This window comes from Balaenoptera physalus (genome assembly GCF_965194825.1).
Source record: "Balaenoptera physalus genome assembly, chromosome: 7".
In the NCBI taxonomy this organism is placed as follows: domain Eukaryota; kingdom Metazoa; phylum Chordata; class Mammalia; order Artiodactyla; family Balaenopteridae; genus Balaenoptera; species Balaenoptera physalus.
In genome coordinates this window covers 72,091,000-72,111,688 of record NC_138886.1, presented here as the reverse complement: position 1 = coordinate 72,111,688, position 20,689 = coordinate 72,091,000, and the positions used below count along the sequence as shown (strand labels likewise).

The 20,689-nt window shown below is 35.9% G+C and overlaps 2 long non-coding RNA genes across 2 annotated transcripts in view; both read left to right on the top strand.

Annotated features, from left to right (window-relative positions):
* Window positions 1–20,689, top strand: part of LOC309664791 — a 324,842-nt gene that overhangs the window by 54,206 nt on the left and 249,947 nt on the right. The gene's annotated exons all lie outside the window — the stretch shown is intronic.
* LOC309664785 overlaps window positions 6,078–20,689 on the top strand; it is a 223,494-nt gene continuing 208,882 nt past the window's right edge. The window contains exon 1 of the long non-coding RNA XR_014266044.1: window positions 6,078–6,249. This is a non-coding gene — a long non-coding RNA (uncharacterized lncRNA). The remainder of the gene's footprint in view (window positions 6,250–20,689) is intronic.

The window sequence follows — 20,689 nt, the reverse complement described above, 5'->3', positions numbered from 1 at the left end:
ACCATTCCTCAGTCCACCCTTCCTTATCACACCTGGAAGATGGCTGACTCTTTCTCTGTACAATACCCCAACTCTTCGTACAATACCTCAATTATAGCTGTCATCATACTTCTGTGCACTTACTTTTCTGCCTTAAGTGGCAGCCAAAGAATCCCATGGGGCCTGAAATTCACTTTTGTTCAGTTTTGTGTTTTTGGTGCCAAACATTGAACAAATATTTCTTCATTGAAGGCAAGACTACATGGTAGAAAGCAAACGACATGGAGAAATTCACTATAGATCTTAAGAATCTTAATAAAGTGATGCCCATTTATACCTAATCTTCTAATTTCCTTTTTACAAGTGTAATCATATGATTCTTTCAAGGAAAATTTGATGTTAAACTTTCATTCATTTTTATGTTATTATTATCAAAACATACCAGAGAGAATAAATCATAATTACATTATATTCTCAAGATAACATTCAATATAATACATAGATGATAGAATGATAGGTATCTAGATGGTAAAGTATTCCAAAAGTAAGGAAGTAAATATTTTAGTAATTTCTAATACCCCCAAAATAACCAAAATTTTGAAAAATATTGACTCATATTTCATGTAAATAGAAACAACAGAAATGGTACACTGAGCATGGCTTTAGTATTAAGGAAACTTTCCTCTTTGCACTAACCTTGAACTTGTGTTGTCTTAATGTTTCCAAATATAGTATTCCATTAAAATTTTGCCTATGGAATAAAATTGACTAAATGCATCATAAATCTTCCATAAATTATAATACAGTGGTTTTAATTTTGTAGGAGCTTCAATAGAACAATGTAAGTAACCATGTTTCATTCATCTTAGTATTATATAATTTATGCATCAGCATCTCTTCCTTAGAATTTAAACTTCTTGATTTCAGCCCTCCTTATAAATTTCCCAAAGGGTTTCCCAATATCTTGCACGTAACAGACACTAATATATGTTAACAAAACTCAATTACAGCAAAAATGAAAATTGAAAGAGAAAATAAATATCTTGAAAACAAATGAAAAAAAATCAATTTGTGGGTTCTCTTCTGCCAAATAAAAGCCACCATGTGTCTTAATATAGCCATAGAATGGTTTCATCACTTCTGCCCATCACTAAAAAGTCTGCATTAAGAGCATTAAGCCCATCTGAGTATTATCTTATAAATCTAGAGACATAGTTTAGAAAATTGCAGTGTCTTGCATTCTGATAACATCTTTGCAGAAGAACAAAACAAACTGGTCATTAGGAAAAATGAAATCATAAATCTTTCTGGGAATTAAAAGAAGGAAAATGTTTTATATTAATTCTTGAGAAAACATGACTCAGTGTAGTTATAAGTTTATGTATTCTAAATGTATTTGTATGGAAAACAGATTGTTATATGGTAAAAACAGATTGCTGTATAGTAGAAAAGCAACAGAGTTGGATAAGGCAAGTCTGTCCATCACTATTTACCTATGTGACCTCACACATGTCCCTTAATCTCTCAGGTCCAGTTTCCTTTTCCATGGGTCTCTACCTCACAGAGTTTTCATATGGAACAAATGAGATAATGCATGTTAAACTCATGTGAATGCTAAACTAGAATACTCAGACGTTATTATTATATCGTGTTTATAAATCCCACATAAAGACAAAGACACACAGTATTCATAGAGAATTAAAATATATCCACTGCATGAGCATATGTGCATTCCACAAGTAGCACCCTGTCCTAACAGATTGCTGTCACATTGCATTTGTATCTGTAAGCATTAGTGCCAATTTCACATACCTGTTAAGCAATCTTCTGTTATTACTTTGCAACACATCATCTATGTCTCTCTCTTTACTAACATAAGACCATTATCTTGCCATTCAGCAATGACAGATGATTCATCCATGATTCCAAATGACACATTCTTGATATACAGGGGGGAGAAAAAGAAACAACTTTGCTTCCTCTTTTTTTAAAAAACAGATATATTCTACCTGTGCCTTGGATTCAGTTCCTGAGAAAAAGTCACAAAACATATTCAGTGGCACAAACTACTTGGGATACATTATGTAGGATAGAGGACAGAAGAGATATTTTCTTCACCAATTACTTGTAAATTTTAACAATATACACTATTCCACATGGAGAATTCAAAATGGTACAAGTTTGCACAGGAGAGGAACTGGGGGAGAGGAGTGAAAAAATTTGTTAATTTAGTAGCACAAAATAAATCCATGGTCCATTTTTCCAGTTTGTCATCAGAGAAAAATTGGAATGCCAAAGAGGCAAAAGGGGTTTTCCTACAGTCTTTGACATGGTGGTCTTACTTTCTGTCCCAAGTCAGTATTTGCTAAGTGGGATTTTTTTGTTGATTTGTAAATTTATATATGAATATTTTATTATCAATTATAGCTAACTTGTATTGAATGCTTACTACGTACTAACCATAATATCACCTCTCATTAAAAAAAAACTTTACACAGCAAGTAAATACAAGTGAATAAGTCTTAGGTTACATAGAGAATTAGTGGAAGAGCATGGATTTGAATTGAAGCTTATTTGAATCCAAAACTGCTGCTCTTAACAACTACTTTATTTGGCCTATCAGGGAAAAATGGAAAGATTAAGTCATATAAAGCATGAAATTAATCAACACTTAAGGATACAATTAGCAAATGCCCTTCTTGAAGAGTTTCTTTAAAAAAGGGAGGGGTGCTTGTTATTGCCATTCCTTTGTAAATACTGACCTCATAAGGACTCTTAAACTTTGTGGGTACAAAGTCACCATCTATTAGCACATCTGTGTATGCAAGAAGAGACCCATGGGAACAAGAAAACAATACAATACATACAGCCCAATACATGGAATGAGGAAAACATGCTCAGGTTCCTATAGGAGCAAAGATGGCTGAACTGTCTGGTGGGGTTAAGGAAAAACTTCTCCAAGGAAGCCAATCCAGATCAGAATTTTGAAGGGAAAATTTTCTAGAGATGTGTAGTAGAAAGGGGAGGTTTGAGAAGGGAGAGAGCATTTACGGCAGAAGGAACGGAATGTAAAAGGAATGGAGGTATGAAAAAGCAAGGTGCATCTAAGTAAGATGCATGGCATGAAGCTCCCTCAAACGGGAGTGAATGGAGACAAGATTTAAAAGATGGGTGGAGTCAAATCATGGTCTTGTACGTCATGTAAAGAATTTGGATTATAGGTTTCAGGCAAGATGGAGTTATTGAAGAATTTTATATAGGGCAATGAATTGAACAGACTTGTATTTTAGATAGATTATTTAAGTCTTTAAGTAGATGTAATGGGATCAAAGCCGCAGACAGAGAGACAAGGTGGCCAAAGGTGCTCAAACCTGACTAGATTTTAAAAGTAAATAAGTTCTTAAACATCGAGAGACCTAAAAGTAAAGCTTTTTAAATAGTGTTTTGAGCATATGAAGGACAATCTTATAATCAATTACTGCCTTGGAACCCTGTTGTTGCATTCATATTCCTAATGCCAAAATGACAACAATGGTCTCAGGCACAATTGCATATTCATATTGTTCTTTTACCAGTTAATAAGATAAAATTCTCTTTCGCCATTATAATTCTCATCAGAAAGACATTTTTCATAGAATAAGGCTTTAGTTTCTTAAGTTATTTAATAAAATGAGACAGATTTGGTATCATGAGAATGATGTAATAGACAAATTATTTACATACTATTTTGATTGTCTAAGTCAAGTAATAAAAGAATGAAGACAGATTTTTAAATGATGAATTTTCAAATGAGAAAAAGTGACAAGAAAATTTGATTATCATGTAGCATATAGTATAAGTATAATAAACTCAAAAGAAGCAGTGCTGTAGCATCGGAAGTACAATTCCTAGTATCATACATACCAGTTAGAAGGTTATCAGTAAACACACAGTAAAAGAACTTTTCATTACATTTTGATAGTAATTAACTCTGTGATACACCATTTAGTTGGTAGACCCATTAAAATAATTTAGTCATTAAATTTGTAATTAAACTTCAAATCAAAACTAATGTAGAAATTAAATACAAACAAAACAGCAAAACAATAGCATTTGAGATAACATTTATTTAGTGTCACAGACCTTTTTTTCCTGCAGAAACCAAGGTGCCAAAGTTTACTATTGAAAATGTATTATCAAGTTCCATGTTTTATTTATTGTCACTTAGTTCTTTTGACTCTAAATTTAATAAACTCATTTATAACATAGTCACTCTCAAATGATCATGATGAGAGTGACTATGTTATAAATGAGTTTATTAAATTTAGAGTCAAAAGAACTAAGTGACAATAAATAAAACATGGAACTTGATAATACATTTTCAATAGTAAACTTTGGCACCTTGGTTTCTGCAGGAAAAAAAGGTCTGTGACACTAAATAAATGTTATCTCAAATGCTATTGTTTTGCTGTTTTGTTTGTATTTAATTTCTACATTAGTTTTGATTTGAAGTTTAATTACAAATTATAAGCACAAGGGGTTTATGCTTAGTGTTATGTGATAAAATTTTAAATAAACAGTTGGCGTTTGTTGAAATTTTTTCCTAAAAGGGGACACATATTACTGAAGTTTAAGAAACACTGCCCTGTATGAAAAAATGATGAGGGTTTACATTAAGATATTTAGGGAAAGTTTGGTAATGATACTATACCATTGCTTGGGAAATTGAACAGATAAATTCATTCTTTTACTTCCAGCAAAAAATATCTCTCTTTGGCCACCCACAGTATATCTGCCACTGTTTTCAATATCAAAGATACAGAAATAAAAGTCATAGTCCTGCCCTGGAAAAATATAGAAGTTCCATATGCTGAATGTTAGCAATATGAAGCTTAGCCCATGTTGCTCCAGGATTTTACCCCAAGGTTGCCTCAGAAATCACAGGTGATCAGAAACTCCAGAGAGTATTTTCATCATTTCTCTCTAAATCAGTGAAAAATTTTATCTGTTAGTCACTATTTCCTTTATAATATTAAAAATACAAAAGGCGACAGCCTAAAACAGCCTTCAGGCAAGTTGAAATATTTACTAAGCCCTAACACTTCCTGCAATCTTGAGTATTCCTAGGAGATACACAGGTAGCCACGTACAGAAAATCACAGCTCTCTTATCCAGCCAAGCAGAGCTGATGACGGTGCTCAGATAAATGGATATTTGTCTCAAAAACTGATTTACTTTATGCTCACGTGAAACTTATGTTTATGTTAAATAATATTTACAAATATATTCATTAAAGTATTTGAATAAGAACTATTTTCCCTTTCTATTTTAGTAAATATGGGCTTTGATAAACATTTTAAAGTATAACAAAGGAAGAAAGAGGAGAGGGAAGAAAGAAGAAAAAGGAGGAGGAGAGAGGTAGGGAGAAAAGCCAAGGAGAGAGAAGGAAGGGGAGAAAGAGAGGAAGAGCCAGAGAGAGAGAGAGGAAGAGTGACACATATCAGGAAGGGAAAGTTCTTATATCTAAATAGACATATCTTGAAAGTATAATCATATAAAATCCTCATCATCTTCATCTTTGGATTGGCAGAGCAAAGACGAGTACAGTTATTTGTTTTAAGTTGTCACTGGTGACATTTTCTTGGAGCTCATATCCAATCTTACCCGAGTTCTGGTACTTGTCACTTGCTCTTAACATCTCTGTTTTCAGTTTCCTGATCAGAAAAATGGGCATGAAAAGGAATCTAACTCATAGAAAAGGTGAGAGGATTAAGAGTTGATGCACGTAAAGCACTTCGACCACCGCCTGGCATGCATGTGGTGAGTGTTAAATTTGTGTTTATTATTATCATTATATTATTTATTGAATGGCCATTGTGAACAGAACACCATCCTGGTGGCTAAACTGAGCTACTAGAAAATTGGCAGTCAACCCTCCTGCCCTCCAGGGACAAGACACACTGCTTTGGAACCAACAGTGTGATGAAATGTTTTATAAGGTAGCTCTAGTTGAACTAATTACCACCTACACCCACCTGTGCCATTTGGTTCCTTGCCAAAAAAATTACATGTTGTTATGTAGATATGGGCATACTCTTTCATAGGTTTGATTTAAAATAGTTGTTCCAGGGCTTCCCTGGTGGCGCAGTGGTTGAGAGTCTGCCTGCCAGTGCAGGGGACACGGGTTCGGGCCCTGGTCTGGGAAGATCCCACATGCCGTGGAGCAACTGGGCCCGTGAGCCACAACTGCTGAGCCTGCGCGTCTGGAGCCTGTGCTCCGCAACGAGAGAGGCCGCGACAGTGAGAGGCCCGTGCACCGCGATGAGGAGTGGCCCCCACTCGCCACAACTAGAGAAAGCCCTCGCACAGAAATGAAGACCCAACACAGCCATAAATAAATAAATAAATTTATAAAATAGTTGTTCCAGAGGCTTATCTGACTAGGAACTGCATCAGAATCTCCTGGGGAACTTATGAAAAATGTAAATACCTAGGTCCCACCTCCAAAGAAGATAGATCTAGAATCGTTAAAGATTGTACAAAAATGCCATTTATGGGCATATTACTCATCCTCAGACACAGAGCATGCAGAAAAATGGAAAGCATTCAAATTTACATGCTGAAGAATACCCAGAACATACATTCACTTTACTTAAATGGAAAGGAAACGACTCCATATCATTTTATGACTCACAGGGCACTGCCTGGCCCAGGCATCAAGAGGCAGCGGCTTCTAGTGAAAGCTCTGCAGCCAGGCAGGCTGAGTTAAATCTCGCTTCTCCACTTAGCAGCTGTGTGAACTTGGCAAGTTCCTTAACCTCTCTGTGTCTCAGACTCCTCCTATGTAAGAGAGGTATTATAATCATAGAGCTTATCTCATTGGTTGTTGTGCAGATTAAGTACAATAAATGTAAAATACTTGAAACACTACTTGGCATACAGTATACCCTCAATAAATGTCAGTTATCATTATTAATATCAGGAATTATTATTATTAATCTAAGTCCATGACAGTCAGTGTGTGCTTGAGCAGTAAGGGGTTTTCCCCTCTTCTATTTATATTTTCAGTAATGTATTAAATTAGAAGCCTTTCTTTTGTAGCTGTTCCTGAAAGTAAGCTGTCAAAAAAAAAAAAAAAAAGAGTTAACATGGAAAAAAATATTTCAGTAGCTCAGGAATTAATCTTTCCAACACTACCTATATTCTTTTTAATCTGGTGTGTTTTAAAGCAACACAGGAGAGAGAAATGCTCAGCAAATACCAAGCATTTTTTATGCGCAATTTCAAAAAATCCAAAGAAAAACACAAAGAAATGTATCTAAAGGGGTGAAAGTAGAAGCAAAAATCAGTGGAATGGAAAAGAAATTAATCAATAAATCACCCTTTAGAATGAATTCCATTTTCTCTGTATAGATTTGTATAAAAGGGAAAACAATCTGTTTGCTAAAAGTACACATAAAGTCCTACTCATCCTTGCCTAATAGATTCCAAAGAATTCACATATACTCTTTGTTAATACAGAAAATTCCTAAATTAGTCTCTGCCTAAATTAACTAATGTGAATTGGAAATCTGGGAGTAGTGAGATTACATTCTGTATGAAATGCTCCTTCACAAACACCCTCCACACTTCAGGCCCATAAATTATTAATGTGTGTTATGGTTGTTAGGGGCAATGTATGGAAATGTATCCAGATTCCAAAATCCCAAATAAAAATAAATGGTTAAAAATGAAAGAGAGAGAAGGAAGGAGACCATTATATTGGTTTGGTGAGAGTTGACGCATCTCTACTACTCCATCAGCATTGATTTTAAAGATCTGAATGACATACAGATGGATGAATAATTCAGATTTCATTTATTAGTCCACTGACCCTACACATGGCTTCATAAAAATGAAAATTATGTTATTCTCCCTCTTCATCCTCTGTAGAATAGAATATGCATATGTAACTGGGTAGAATGTTTTTGATGTAGTTTGCTCCAGCACATTGTATACACATATATTTGCATGTAATACATTTGGAAGGAATGTTGAAACAAACAATTTCAATAACATGTGCTATCACCGTAAAGGAGACCATTTTGCCTCCTACTGGCAGATGATTTAGGTCTGCGAAAAAACAATGCTGATTATCATGTAACAACTGGTTACCTGGCAACTAGAAACTAGACAGTGTAGCAATACAGTTCTATGTCCTTAATCTAGGATTGACACAAAGGGAATTGTCACCAACGCATTTGCAGGGTTATATCCTAGAAGATTATGAGTTTTCTCCCATGGACTGTTCTAAGACTTTAAAGCCTTCACACTAAATTTTCTAGCTTGGGAAATAGAGTAGTTGGTGATGCTATTAACCAAAATAGAGATTCTAGGGAAAGGAACACAATTGTTCAGGGTAAGATAGATTGAGTAAGATCATTCTTTGAACAGGCTGAGTTTGAGATCTCTTTGGGGCATCAATGAGAAGACTATTAGGAAGTTGAAAACTTTTCTGTTATGGGGGCAAAAATATTAACTGTCTATATTGCTGAAACCATTCATTTGAAAGTCACTTTATATAAAGTAATATTAGGTAATCTGTTATATCCTTTTTCGGTGGGTACTGTCTCACTACCTTCTTTGGGTTAGCTCCACTTAGCCAATGTTCAGTAAGTATTTTCCAATAAATTATATAACAGTATTAAAATTGAAGTTTTGGCTATGACCCTCTGACAATAGATACTAGATATCAAAGACATTTGTAATACAGAGTGTCCTGTAAGAGTTTCAAAATAGATGTGTGAAAAATATATGAGACTCTTAGTATAAGAGAATTCTTACCTCCATTATAGTTGTATAAAAGGGCCGAAACAAAAATTGCCAAAGAATTGTGCATGATGCTCTTTTTTTTGATAGGGTGCTACTCTGGTCTCCACTGACCTCCAGTGGGTGGAGGTATTGCCTTACAACATGGGTGGAGAGTTTAATATGTGTCTCCTACAGACCAATGAACTACTAATTAGGAGGCTGAATTAATGAGCTAGTGATAGCAGACTAGAAGACCAAGACTTATAAATAACTACACTCCCAGAATTTTCTGAAACAAAAGATCTATGAGTATTTCCTGTGGGCCAGACATGGCCTTTCAACCCAGCAGAAAGAAAACTGGTGGTGGGCTTGTCACATCCTATCCACAGGACATTTAAAGGACAAAAATTGTTGTCAACAGAGGGGTGTTAAAGGTATCCCCAGATTCCCAGGGAATGAGGAAGGAATAAACAAGACACTGAAGATGATTTTATCACCCTCAAAAGAGCACTGCAAGTGAGAATTCTCTCAAGATAAACAATGTGCCTGTGGGGTACACCTCATCTAAAAAGTGTCAAAACTAGATCACCACAACTACACCAGGCAAATAACTATGTCCCAGCTCTCTTTACCTCATTACCCTCTCAGCTTTCACCCCAAAGAAGCCAGAAATCTTGATTCATAAGATGGGTAAGGAGAAGCAGAATGGTGAGCTAAAGGAAAGATATTGACATCTTTCCCCTGTAAAGGCTTCCCATTTGCAACAGGCCCAACATAGAAGACAAGAGGAAAAGCCTCAACCTTCTATCACATTTGGGGTTATACTTTAACATGGGAGAGAACACTGTAATTAGGGAATTGGGAATTCTTTTCTGCAATTTAAAATTACTGCACACCTTTGTATTTCCTTAAAGTGAAGAGAGAAATCTTACTGTCTGCCCAAATTTTCATTCAGGGTCAGGAGCAAAACTAGTCCCAGTGAGCAGACATAAAGGAACTATGGAAGACCAGATAAGCTGCAGTGCTTGTGCAATGTCCTTGTTACCATGACAATCTCCTAACATGATCAGAAGTCAGAGGACTCTTGAGTGATCTGGTCTACTGCCCACCCCATGCCATATCTTCTGCTCTAGCTTTCCTGATTTACCCGCCTCTGCCCACATACAAATGATACAAGATGAGTATTTTGCAAGCATGCCCTTTCCTTTTTTTTCCAGTTCCTATTAAAAAAAATCCTTTAGTGAATTTAAATCTACTTCCCTGAACCTTCTATCATGTTGCCCTTATTTTGCCTTTTCTAGTTACACACAATAAGTTAAGTGCCTCTTTCATCTGATTGCTCTTAAGGTTCTTGAAAATAGCCATCATTATACACTTTTTTTTTCCAGCCTACTATTCTCCACACTAAACAATTCTAGTTTCCCCTGCTCTTGCTCAGTTCTTTTCCCCACTTCCACAGACAAATGTTGACAGGTTAGGAAGCTTTCCACCTCTCCCCAAGAAAAATGAACAACACTTGTTCTGCATCTATGAGCTATAATGAACATTTTCATAACATACTGATATACTTTATAAATTTAAGATTTTTGATAAAATGGTAGATCTCTGGAGTTAATAGTCAAACATTTGACTTCTTTATGAGAACAAACTACCAGTCCTTCCATTCTCATATACTGTGTGGGACTTCCTAAAGTAATGCTCTTGGCCTCTTGCCCATCCCTTACTCATGCATCCCCAGAGGATGTGAGTTGCCAAGTTCACGAGTGATGACCATTGCTTCAGTTTTTATAACAATAATCTATTAATAGGTCATAAGCAGTGGGGATTAAGTCTCTTCCCTCTCTGCCCAATACCAAGAAAAAACAATGACTTGGAGAAAACAAAATTTTCCTAGGGATAAACTGTCCCAAGAAGTAGACTGACAATAAGGCAAGAATGAGGAATGGTTGGTGGGGAAGAAAGAGACTGGAAATAACATTTAATGGTCATTTTCTAAACCATATTCTCCAAACAGAATTAACTGTGATAGTTCCATCAAATTTTATTAAATATTGGTGAAGAACGAATGGGCATAATTTATTAGCCCCTAAAATCTCAGCCTTTGGTCCTCTGATTTGGTGTTTAGGAAAAAAAAGATCATGAATTGTATTTGGAGAGTGCTTAAGGACTTAGACTTCAGTAAACTTGGGCCACATGGGACTTTGACATTGATTGGCCATCATAGCTAATTGTGGCTAGTACTTGTTTGCTGAAGTTAGTTTTAATGGGTTGGGGTGCTTAGAAAATTCAAGATAATAAGGCATAATGTGTGATCCTCAGCAACTCACCTTGAAATATACAGGTACCGTTTTTATATAAGCAGCACAGCTGAGGCAGATTTAATTATATAGCAAAGAGAGTCTTTGTGTAGACAGGCTTTTTAAGAATTAGGAGAACAACTTTTTACTACATCTTTTTCTCAGTGTGATTTGCAGACGAGGAGGCCAGGACTGCAAAGCCAGTTGAGTTCTACTAATGCCACAGAGTACTAATAAGGCTCTAGGTTCACACTGCTAGTGCCAGGCCTAGGTAGAGAACACCATATCCACTGTCCCAAAATCCCTCCTACAGAGACAAAGTAAAATAATAAATTGGCAAGAATGAATTTTATAGCTTAATTTCTTTCATCTTTTAATGCAAAATCTCAAGACAATGTGATTTGGAATTTTAAAGTCTTGGACTCCAACTTCTAAGGGCTTAAACTTGCAACTTACTTTTTGAACTTTAATTTCGCTCTGGAAAATTTATAGTAAGAGTGAATTTATATTAAAATTTGGGGCCCCTCTATATAGAGGTTGTGTTGGCCTTAAATTATTAGTATAACTTAATGTTGTCAAAAACTCATTTTAAAACTTATGTTGACCTATTCTGGACTACATGCCTGGGAATTTTGCAATGATAACTAAAGGGCAAGTGAATTTTCATTCCTGAGTATAGTGAAGTCGTGATATGATTTAATCAATATGCTGTTCTAACCCATTTTTGAGATTTACAGAGGCAAAATTCACACCAATAACCAGAAGTTCAAGGAGAATCCTTAGAAGAACAACTGTTAGTATTAGGGGAGACACCTCATAGAAATGGAAGCAGAACTTACACTGGCTTAATATTCCAGACAAATGGTTTAAGAGAGCCAAGAGCTAAGAATGTGGAAAATAGCTCAGAAGAGGACCACTTATCCCCCCATTCCTCAGGTTTCCATGTGGAGTCAATTTACTGAAGCAACACTCCTGACCACTTTCCAATGTCTTTCTTATCCTGTTACACCAGAGGAGTAAGGTACCTGGCAGATGAAAGTTACCCATGGGCCCACTTTTCACAGTTCCTAGGATTTAATCTATGAAAAGACCCAAATATCAATGATTTGGTCTTTTTCATTCCCTCTCTGCCTGTGACCATGAGAACGTGATACTGGATAAATGTATCTTTTCTGGAGAATCAAAACTTCTCTCAGATGTGCTGTTTCTACAGCTAGAGGGAAAGTAGAAGGGAATAAAGGATTAATTATAATATCATCTGATCCTTTTGTCTAAGCCAAAATGAGGGCAAAATAAACAAATAAAAAAATGAGAAACACATCCTCACCAAACATGCAGTAAGAGAAATGATAAAGCGAGCTCTTCAGGCAGAAGAAAAATAACCCTCAGCAGGAAGCATGTAAATTCAGGAAGAAATAACAAGCAATGGAAATGGGATAAATCAAAATATATCAACTCAAAAAAAGTATCACAATATAATTAATAAGTATAATTAAAACACCTGACAACACAAATTGTGGGCAGCAGGTGGTAAATGAAAGTGAAATGTGTCAAGGTCCTAAAATTATCAAGGAAGTGGTCAAAGTAATCATTTTTATTAGACTGCATTAAAAGCTAGGATGAACATTGAAATCCCCAGGTTAGCCAGTAAAATATTAGGAAAAAAACAAAACCAAAAATATTGCTAACAAATTAGTCAAGGAGAAAAACAGACTGATAAAAATATTTAAATACTAAAGAAGAAGGCAAGAAAAGACAAAAAGGAACATAAACAGGTAGCCTAACTAGAGATAAGTACTAAGATTGTAGGAACAATAAACACACATGTAAGTAAATACTCAAGGACAAGTATATTATTATTAGACTGGATTAAAATGTCAAACTTTATGACATGCTAGTTATGAGAAAACCACCTTAAATATACAAATTACAAAAAATTGAAAATAAAAGGATATACATTAACCACTAATAAGCTTGTGTAGCTATAGTAAAATCAAAAACAGATTCGAGGCAATAAATGAGATAAAGGAAGACATTTCTCAATGATAAAGAAGAATGGTAGACCAGGAAGGTATCATTTTCAATTGCATCAAATAAATCATATACATAGGAATAGATCCAAAGATAGATTCAGAAGACCTCTTCAGTGAAAAATCTAAAATATTATTGGGAAGAAATTTTTTAATCTAAATAAATAAAGAAACATAGGTTGGTCATGGAGTAGAAGGCTCAATATTATAGACATATCAATTCTCCCCAGATTAATTTGTAGATCCAGTGCAATCCCAATCCCAATCCTGAAAGATTTTTTTGAAGACATTGACAAGTTGATTCTAAAACTTACATGGAAAATAAAAGGCCAAGAATAGCCAACATGGTGTTGAAAAAGAAAAAATCTGTAAGATTTATCCAAATATCAAGGCTTATTATAAAGTGATAGCAATTTAAATAGTATGCTGTTGCTAAATGCAGTTTAAAAAATACCAATGGAACAGAATAGAAAGATAAACAGACACATGAGCTAGAAGAGATAGTATAGACACATATCCACATAATATGGTACTCTTGTCTATAACATAGGTGATGCTACAGTGCAGTGGAGAGAAGATGGTTTTTTAGTAAATCATCTGGGTCAGTATATATTGAAAACTAAATTTACTCTCACACTATACACAACTATCAATTCCAGGCGGATCATAAACCTAACTGTGAAACATAAAACAATAAAGAGTTTAGAAAAATACTTTCAAGAACTTGCATATGCTAAAATTACTTAATAAGGACACAAAGCACTAACTGTGAAGAAAAATGATAAATTGGACTATATTAAAAATTTGAAGATTTAATAAGACACCTTTAAGAGAGTTAAAATCATGCTACAAAGTAGGAGAGAGTATTTGTAAGACATATACTAACAAAAGATTAATATAAAAATATATAGAGTTCCTATAAATCAGTTAAGGCAATGGCAGAAATGTGCAAAAGACTTCACAAAAGAATATCTCTAAATGGCAATAAGCATACAGAATAGTGCTAAGTATGATTATTTATAAAGGAAAATAAAAATAACCATGAAACACTCAAACATTCATAGCCAACTGATTTTTAACAAGTGTGCCAAGATGATTCACTGGGGAAAGAGTGGTCTGTTGAATAAATGGGCTGAAACAACTGGATATCCACAAGCAAAAGAATAAAGTTGGAACCCTACTTCACACTGTATACAAAAATTAGCTCAAAATGGATCAAAGATCTAAATGGAAGAGCTAAAACTATAAAATTCTTAGATTAAAAACACATGTGCAGCTGGGGACTGATCAAGATGATGGAGTAGGAGGACGTGGAATTCACCTCCCTCCACAAACACATCAAAAATACATCTACATATGGAACAGTTCTCACGGAAAACTATCTGGAAACTGAAAGAAAGACTCCTATACAACCAAGACTGTAAAAAAGATTGATATGGAATCAGATAGGAAGGGAAAAGAAGTGATCAGGTTGGGACCTGTGCTTCTGGGAGGGGACTGAGAGGAACAGGGAGATCTGCCCTGGGGAGTAAGCGGTGCAAGCCACACATTGGGCACCCCATTCCTGGCATCCAACACAGGGAAGGCAAGCCCCCTTGGTTGCTTGGAGGGCTGCCGGGACTAACAGGAGGGCTGTGGGAAGCCTGTGTGTGAAGAGTGCGTGAATGCTGCCTTGCTCCTGAGGCAGGGCAGAGAGGGTGGATTGAGGACTACTCCAGTGCCTGCCTGGTTTCCCATGACTGCCCTGGCACGTGCCCAGTCTAAACTGAGCAAATGCTCCAGCCCCGCTTACTTCACCTCACAGATCCGCACTGGAGTGAGAGCTTCCATGAATAGGGAGAGACCTTGGCCATGGGATGCAGGGGCGACTTGGACCCAGGGTGGCATCTGAGCACAGCAGGGGCAGCCATTGCTGGTGCTTACACAGGTGGCACTTCAGGGTTCGTCCCGATATCTGATGCTGGTTGGACCTCCAGAGCCGCCCTGATACATAGCAAGAGCCTATGCAGGCCTTGCCTGCCTGGCAGCACGAATCCACAACAGGACGGGGGTGGCAGTGGCTGGGGGAGTGACTGGTTGTGAGGGAAATGGAGACTCAGATGCAGGAGGGGCTGCCATTGCTGGTGCTTGCACAGGTGACACATTGGAAGCAACCCAGACCTCTGTCTGTGGCTGGCCTGATGCTGCCCACGTCCTCTCATGAGCTGAGAGCCTGAATGGCTCCCTCTTGCTCCAATACTGCTCCCCTCTGGGACAAGAGTGCTGGTGCTGGGAGAAGGGAGACCACACTTACAGGGAACAGACCCAGCTTGCCTGACCCTCAAAGCTACTGCTCCATCACCTTGGGATCTGCCCCTGCCCCTGATAGGGAAGTGATGGCCACTGAGCAGAAGGGGGGCCCCATCTCACAGCTGGCTCTGGCCCTAGTTCCTCCATCTCCAGCCCCACCTTATACTAAGGTGAAAGCTACCAGCACACCCTGAGGAAAGACATGACTTCTGTCCACATCAAATCCAAATCTCCCACCGAAAGCACTGGGTACACACAGACTGTATAGAGACACTCCCACATAAGGATACCCCTTCAAGGCTGAGTAGGTAACTGTTTCACCTCAATTCCTAGAGAGAAAGTTAAGCAACATGAAAAGACAGAGGGAACTGGTCTCAATTGAAAGAGGAAGAGAAAAATTCTAAAGAAATTAAAAATGAAACAGAAATAAACAATTCACCAGATAAAGAATTCAAAGCATTAGTAATAAGAATGCTAACTGAATTAGGAAAAAATAGATGAAAACAGTGCAAATTTAAACAAGGAAACAGAAAACATCAAAAAGAATCAGTCAGAACTGAAGAATATAATAACTGAGGTTAAAAAACACACTCGAAGGTATGAATAAAGAATGCATGCGTGATCTTGAACACAGAACAATGGAAATCACCCAATCAGAACAGCAAAAAGAAAAACAAAAAATGATAATAGTTTAAGAGACCTCTGGGATAATATCAAGAGTATCAACATTTGCATTATAGGTGTCTCAGATGTAGAAGACAGAGAGAAGAGGGTTGAAAATGTATTTGATGAAGTTATGGCTGAAAACTTCCCAAACCTGAAGAAGGTAACATATCCAGGTACAGGGAACACACAGGGTCCCAAACAAGATGAACCCAAACAGACCCATACCAAGACATATCATAATGAAAATGGCAAAAGTTAAAATGAGAATACTAAAGGCAGCAAGAGAAAAACAGAGTCATAGACAAAGGAACCCCCATAAGGCTACTAGCTGATTTCTCTGCAGAAATTTGCAGGTCAGAAGGGAGTGGCATGATATAGTCAAAGTGCTGAAAGGGAAAAACCTGCAACTTAGGATACTCTACCCAGCAAGATTATCATTTAGAATAAAAGGAGAGATAAAGAACCTCTCAGACAAGAAAAACTAAGAGAGTTCATCAATACTAAACCTAACCTAAAGAAATGCTAAGGGGTCTTCTCTAAGTGGAAAAGAAAAGGCTATAACAAGAAATAATAATCTATAGGATAGGAAAAAAAAACCACTAAGAAAGACAAATATATAGTAAGGGCTGAGGATCAATCACTTAAATAAGCTAGTATGAAGATTAAAAGACAAAAAATTTAAAAGCAACTATAACTACAATAAACAGTAAAGGAATAAACACAAAGATGTAAGATATGACATCAAAAACACAAAATATGGAGTGACGGGAGTAAAAAAAGTTAGCTATTTTAGAATGGATTTGAACTTAAATGACTATCAGTTTAAAACAAGTAGATATAGTTATACATCAATATATATGAATCACATGGTAGCTACAAATAAAAAATCTACAATAGACATACAAAAACTAAAAAGAAAGGAACACAAGCATACTACTAAAGAAAATCATCAAAGTACAAGGGAAGAAACAAAACGAAGACATGAACAGAAAAGAACTACAGAAACAACTGGAAAACAAGTAATAAAATGGCAATAAGTACATACTTATCAAAAATTACTTTAAATGTCAATGGACTGAATGCTCCAATCAAAAGATATAGGGTGGCTGATTGGATTAAAAAAACAAGACCCTTCTATATGCTATCTACAAGAAACTCACTTCAGATCAAAAGACACAGGCTGAAAGTAAGGGTATGGAAAAAGATGTTTCATGCAAACAAAAATGAAAAGAAAGTAGGGGTAACAATATTCATATCAGACAAAATAGACTTTAAAACAAAAGCTATAACAAAAGACAAAGAAAGGCATTATATAATGAAAAAGGGATCAATACAAGAAGAGTATATTACACTCATTAATTTGCAACTAATACAGAAACTGCTAAATATATAAAGCCAATACTAACAGACATAAAGAGAGAAATTGACAATAATACAACGATAGTAAGGAACATTAACACCCCACTTACATCAATGAACAGATCATCCAGACAGTAAATCATTAAGGTAAAAGTGGTCTTAAATGACACAATAAACCAGTTAGACTTAACAGTTATCTATAGGACATTCCATCCAAAAGCAGCAGAATATACCTTCTTTTCAAGTGCACATGGAACATTCTCCAGGTTAGATCACATGATAGGCTGCAAAACAAGTCTCAACAAATTTAAGAGAATATAAATTATATCAAACATTTTTCCTATCACAGTGGTATGAAATTTGAAATCAATTACAGAAACAAAAATAAGTAAAGCACAAACACATGGCAATTAAACAACATGCTACTAAAAGACCAGTGGGTCAATGAAGAAACCAGAAAATACCTTGAGACAAATAAAAATGGAAACACAACTTTCCGAAAACTATGGGATGCAGCAAAAATTGTTCTAAGATGGAAGTTTATAGTGATAGAGGCCTATGTCAGGAAACAATAAAAATAGCAAATAAACTACCTAACCTACCACCTAAAAGAATTAGAAAAAGAAGAGCAAACTAAACCCAAAGTCAGCAGAAAGAAGGAAATAATAAAGATCAGAGAATAAATAAAATAGAGACCAAAAAAACAATAGAAAATATCAATGAAAACAAGAGCTCTTTTTTTGAAAAGATAAACGAAATTGATAAACCGTTAGCCAGGCTCATCAAGACAAAAAGAGAGGGGACCCAAATCAACAGTAAGAAATGAAAAGTAGAAATAACAACCAATACCTCAGAAATACAAAAATCATAAGAGAATACTATGGCTAAGGAAAAACACTCTTGGATCTTAGCTTTCCCTGTCAGGATTGCGGGCACTCTGTAACATCTTTGGTCACGGTAATCCAGTTTTCCTAGTAACTTTGCTAACGTTACGTGCTAAGTGAAAGAAGCCAGACACAAACAGCCATAAAATGTATGATTCCATTTGCACAAAATGTCTAGTATAGGAAAGTCCACAAAGACAGAATGTAGACTAGTGTTTCCAGAGTCTGGGGGTAAAGAGAAATGGGAGTAGAGTTATAGGGTATTCTTTGGGGGTGATGAAAATGTCTGGAATCAGATAATAATGATTGTTGCACAACAATGTGAATATTCTAAGAATCACTGAATTGTACATTTTATAAGGGTAAATTTCATGGTATTTTAATTATATCTCAATTAAAAAAATATAAAATAAAACCACAATCAAGGCCACAACACACCCATCAGAGTAACTGAAATTAAAAGGACTGACTACTGAAGTTGCTCAAAATGTGTTAACAACTGAACCTCTCACACACTTCTGGTTGAAGTGTAAACGTTAACAATCATGTTGAAAACTCTTAAGCTGCATTAACTAAAGCTGAAAAAATGCACACCCTATGACCCTGCAATTCTGTCAGCATAAATGCTACAGAACTATGGAAGTATGTTCACACAACACACAATATATGTTGCAAGGATGTTCATATCAGCACTACTCATAATATCCCCAAACTGGAAAAAAGGCAAGTGTCTACCAGCAGCAGAATGGATTTAAAATATTTTGTGGCAATGTTCATGCACTGAAGCACTGTAGACAGCAATGAGGATGAGCAAACTACAGTTACATGCAACAACATGGATGAATGTCACAAACATACTGCTGAGCAAAATAAGCCATGCATCAAAGAATACTGACTCTATGATTCCATGAATATAAAGGTGAGAAATAGGCAAGACTTGCTTAAGGTGTTAGAAATCAGGATACCTCTTAGGGGCATGTGGTAACAAGAAAAGTGCAGCATGAGAGGCCTTCTGAAGTTATGGCAATGTTCTCTTTTTTGATCTGGGCGCTGGCTACAGGGATCGGTTAATTTTGTGAAAATTTTTCAGGTACATATTTATGTGTGGGGCACTCATCTTTATGTATATTATACTTCAGTTTACAAAGTTCAGGTTAAAAATAAAGAATGGAGCCAAGAGAGAAAAATCACATATACACGAATATTTAATATATATTAAAGTTGCATTTCCAATCACTTGATGACTTTTTTGGACCAGAGATGAGAACAGTAAGACTTTATGTATTGAAGACTTCCCTCCAAATTGAATAATAATTTAATAATACTCTTGTAATAGCTGACAATTTCAAATGTTTTTAAGGATATTGCTCATATTTTCCTATTTGATTCTTTTACTACTATCTATGACCATGATATTCAATATCACTGATCTTCTCCTGCTAAAAACTTAGCAAGTCTCCAAACTAGATATGTGAATAAGGAGGCTTGATTTTTGTTAGTGACTCTATGCTTGTCCCTGGGGATTACCACAGTCTATTCTAGATTTTCTCATACAGCTCAAAATATTAAGGAGACTGAGATCAGAATTATTTGCCTAAGGTTTTAAGAACCTATGTGAAAAATTGGAAAAGAATTTACTCATCTCCAGTCTTGAGGGTGTTTCCATGATTTCTCAAATAGTAATAATCAGTATGATTCCATGTTAATCTATATATGTACAGAAGAATTTAAAATTCCATTTAATCCCTGTCTTTATAATCAGCTACTACTTCTGATCATTCATGCTTAGAGTAAAGTAAATAATTTTGATATTTGTAATATTATAAGCTGTGCATCTCCTTACGGGGATAAAAAAATCTTTTTATTAGCTACTAAATTTTTTACACTGGTAAGAGTCCACAACGTTTTTCAAGGCTGAATTCAGTTCCAATTCCCTGCCTTCACATTAAAGCCTACATAAACTGCTCCATATGAATAGTTATTTAATATTTTATTAGAGTTTTAAATTTTACTATCCCCTCAGTAACTTACTCCCCTGCTTACTAACGATATGGTCAAGAAATTCTTCCCAAGAGCTAATATGAATTTTCCATTCTTTGTTTCCTACCATTCTAAAAAAGCTTGTTACTTCTTTCCTATGCCCCTGCCCATTCTTCTCTAACACCGTTCCTTTATGGTCTCCTTCCCATTTCTAACACCAACTGTTCCCATAAATTAGCTAGCAGAAGCTGCCCTAACCGAGCATAGCACATATGCTAAGGTCATCGGCGTAGAATCAGAAAACTGGGTTCAGCCTAACTCTTATTATGAGTGTAATTAAAATTTTTTTTTAATTTAATTTTATTTATTTTTGCCTGCATTGGGTCTTTGTTGCTGCATGTGGGTTTTCTCTAGTTGCAGCGAGCAGGGGCTACTC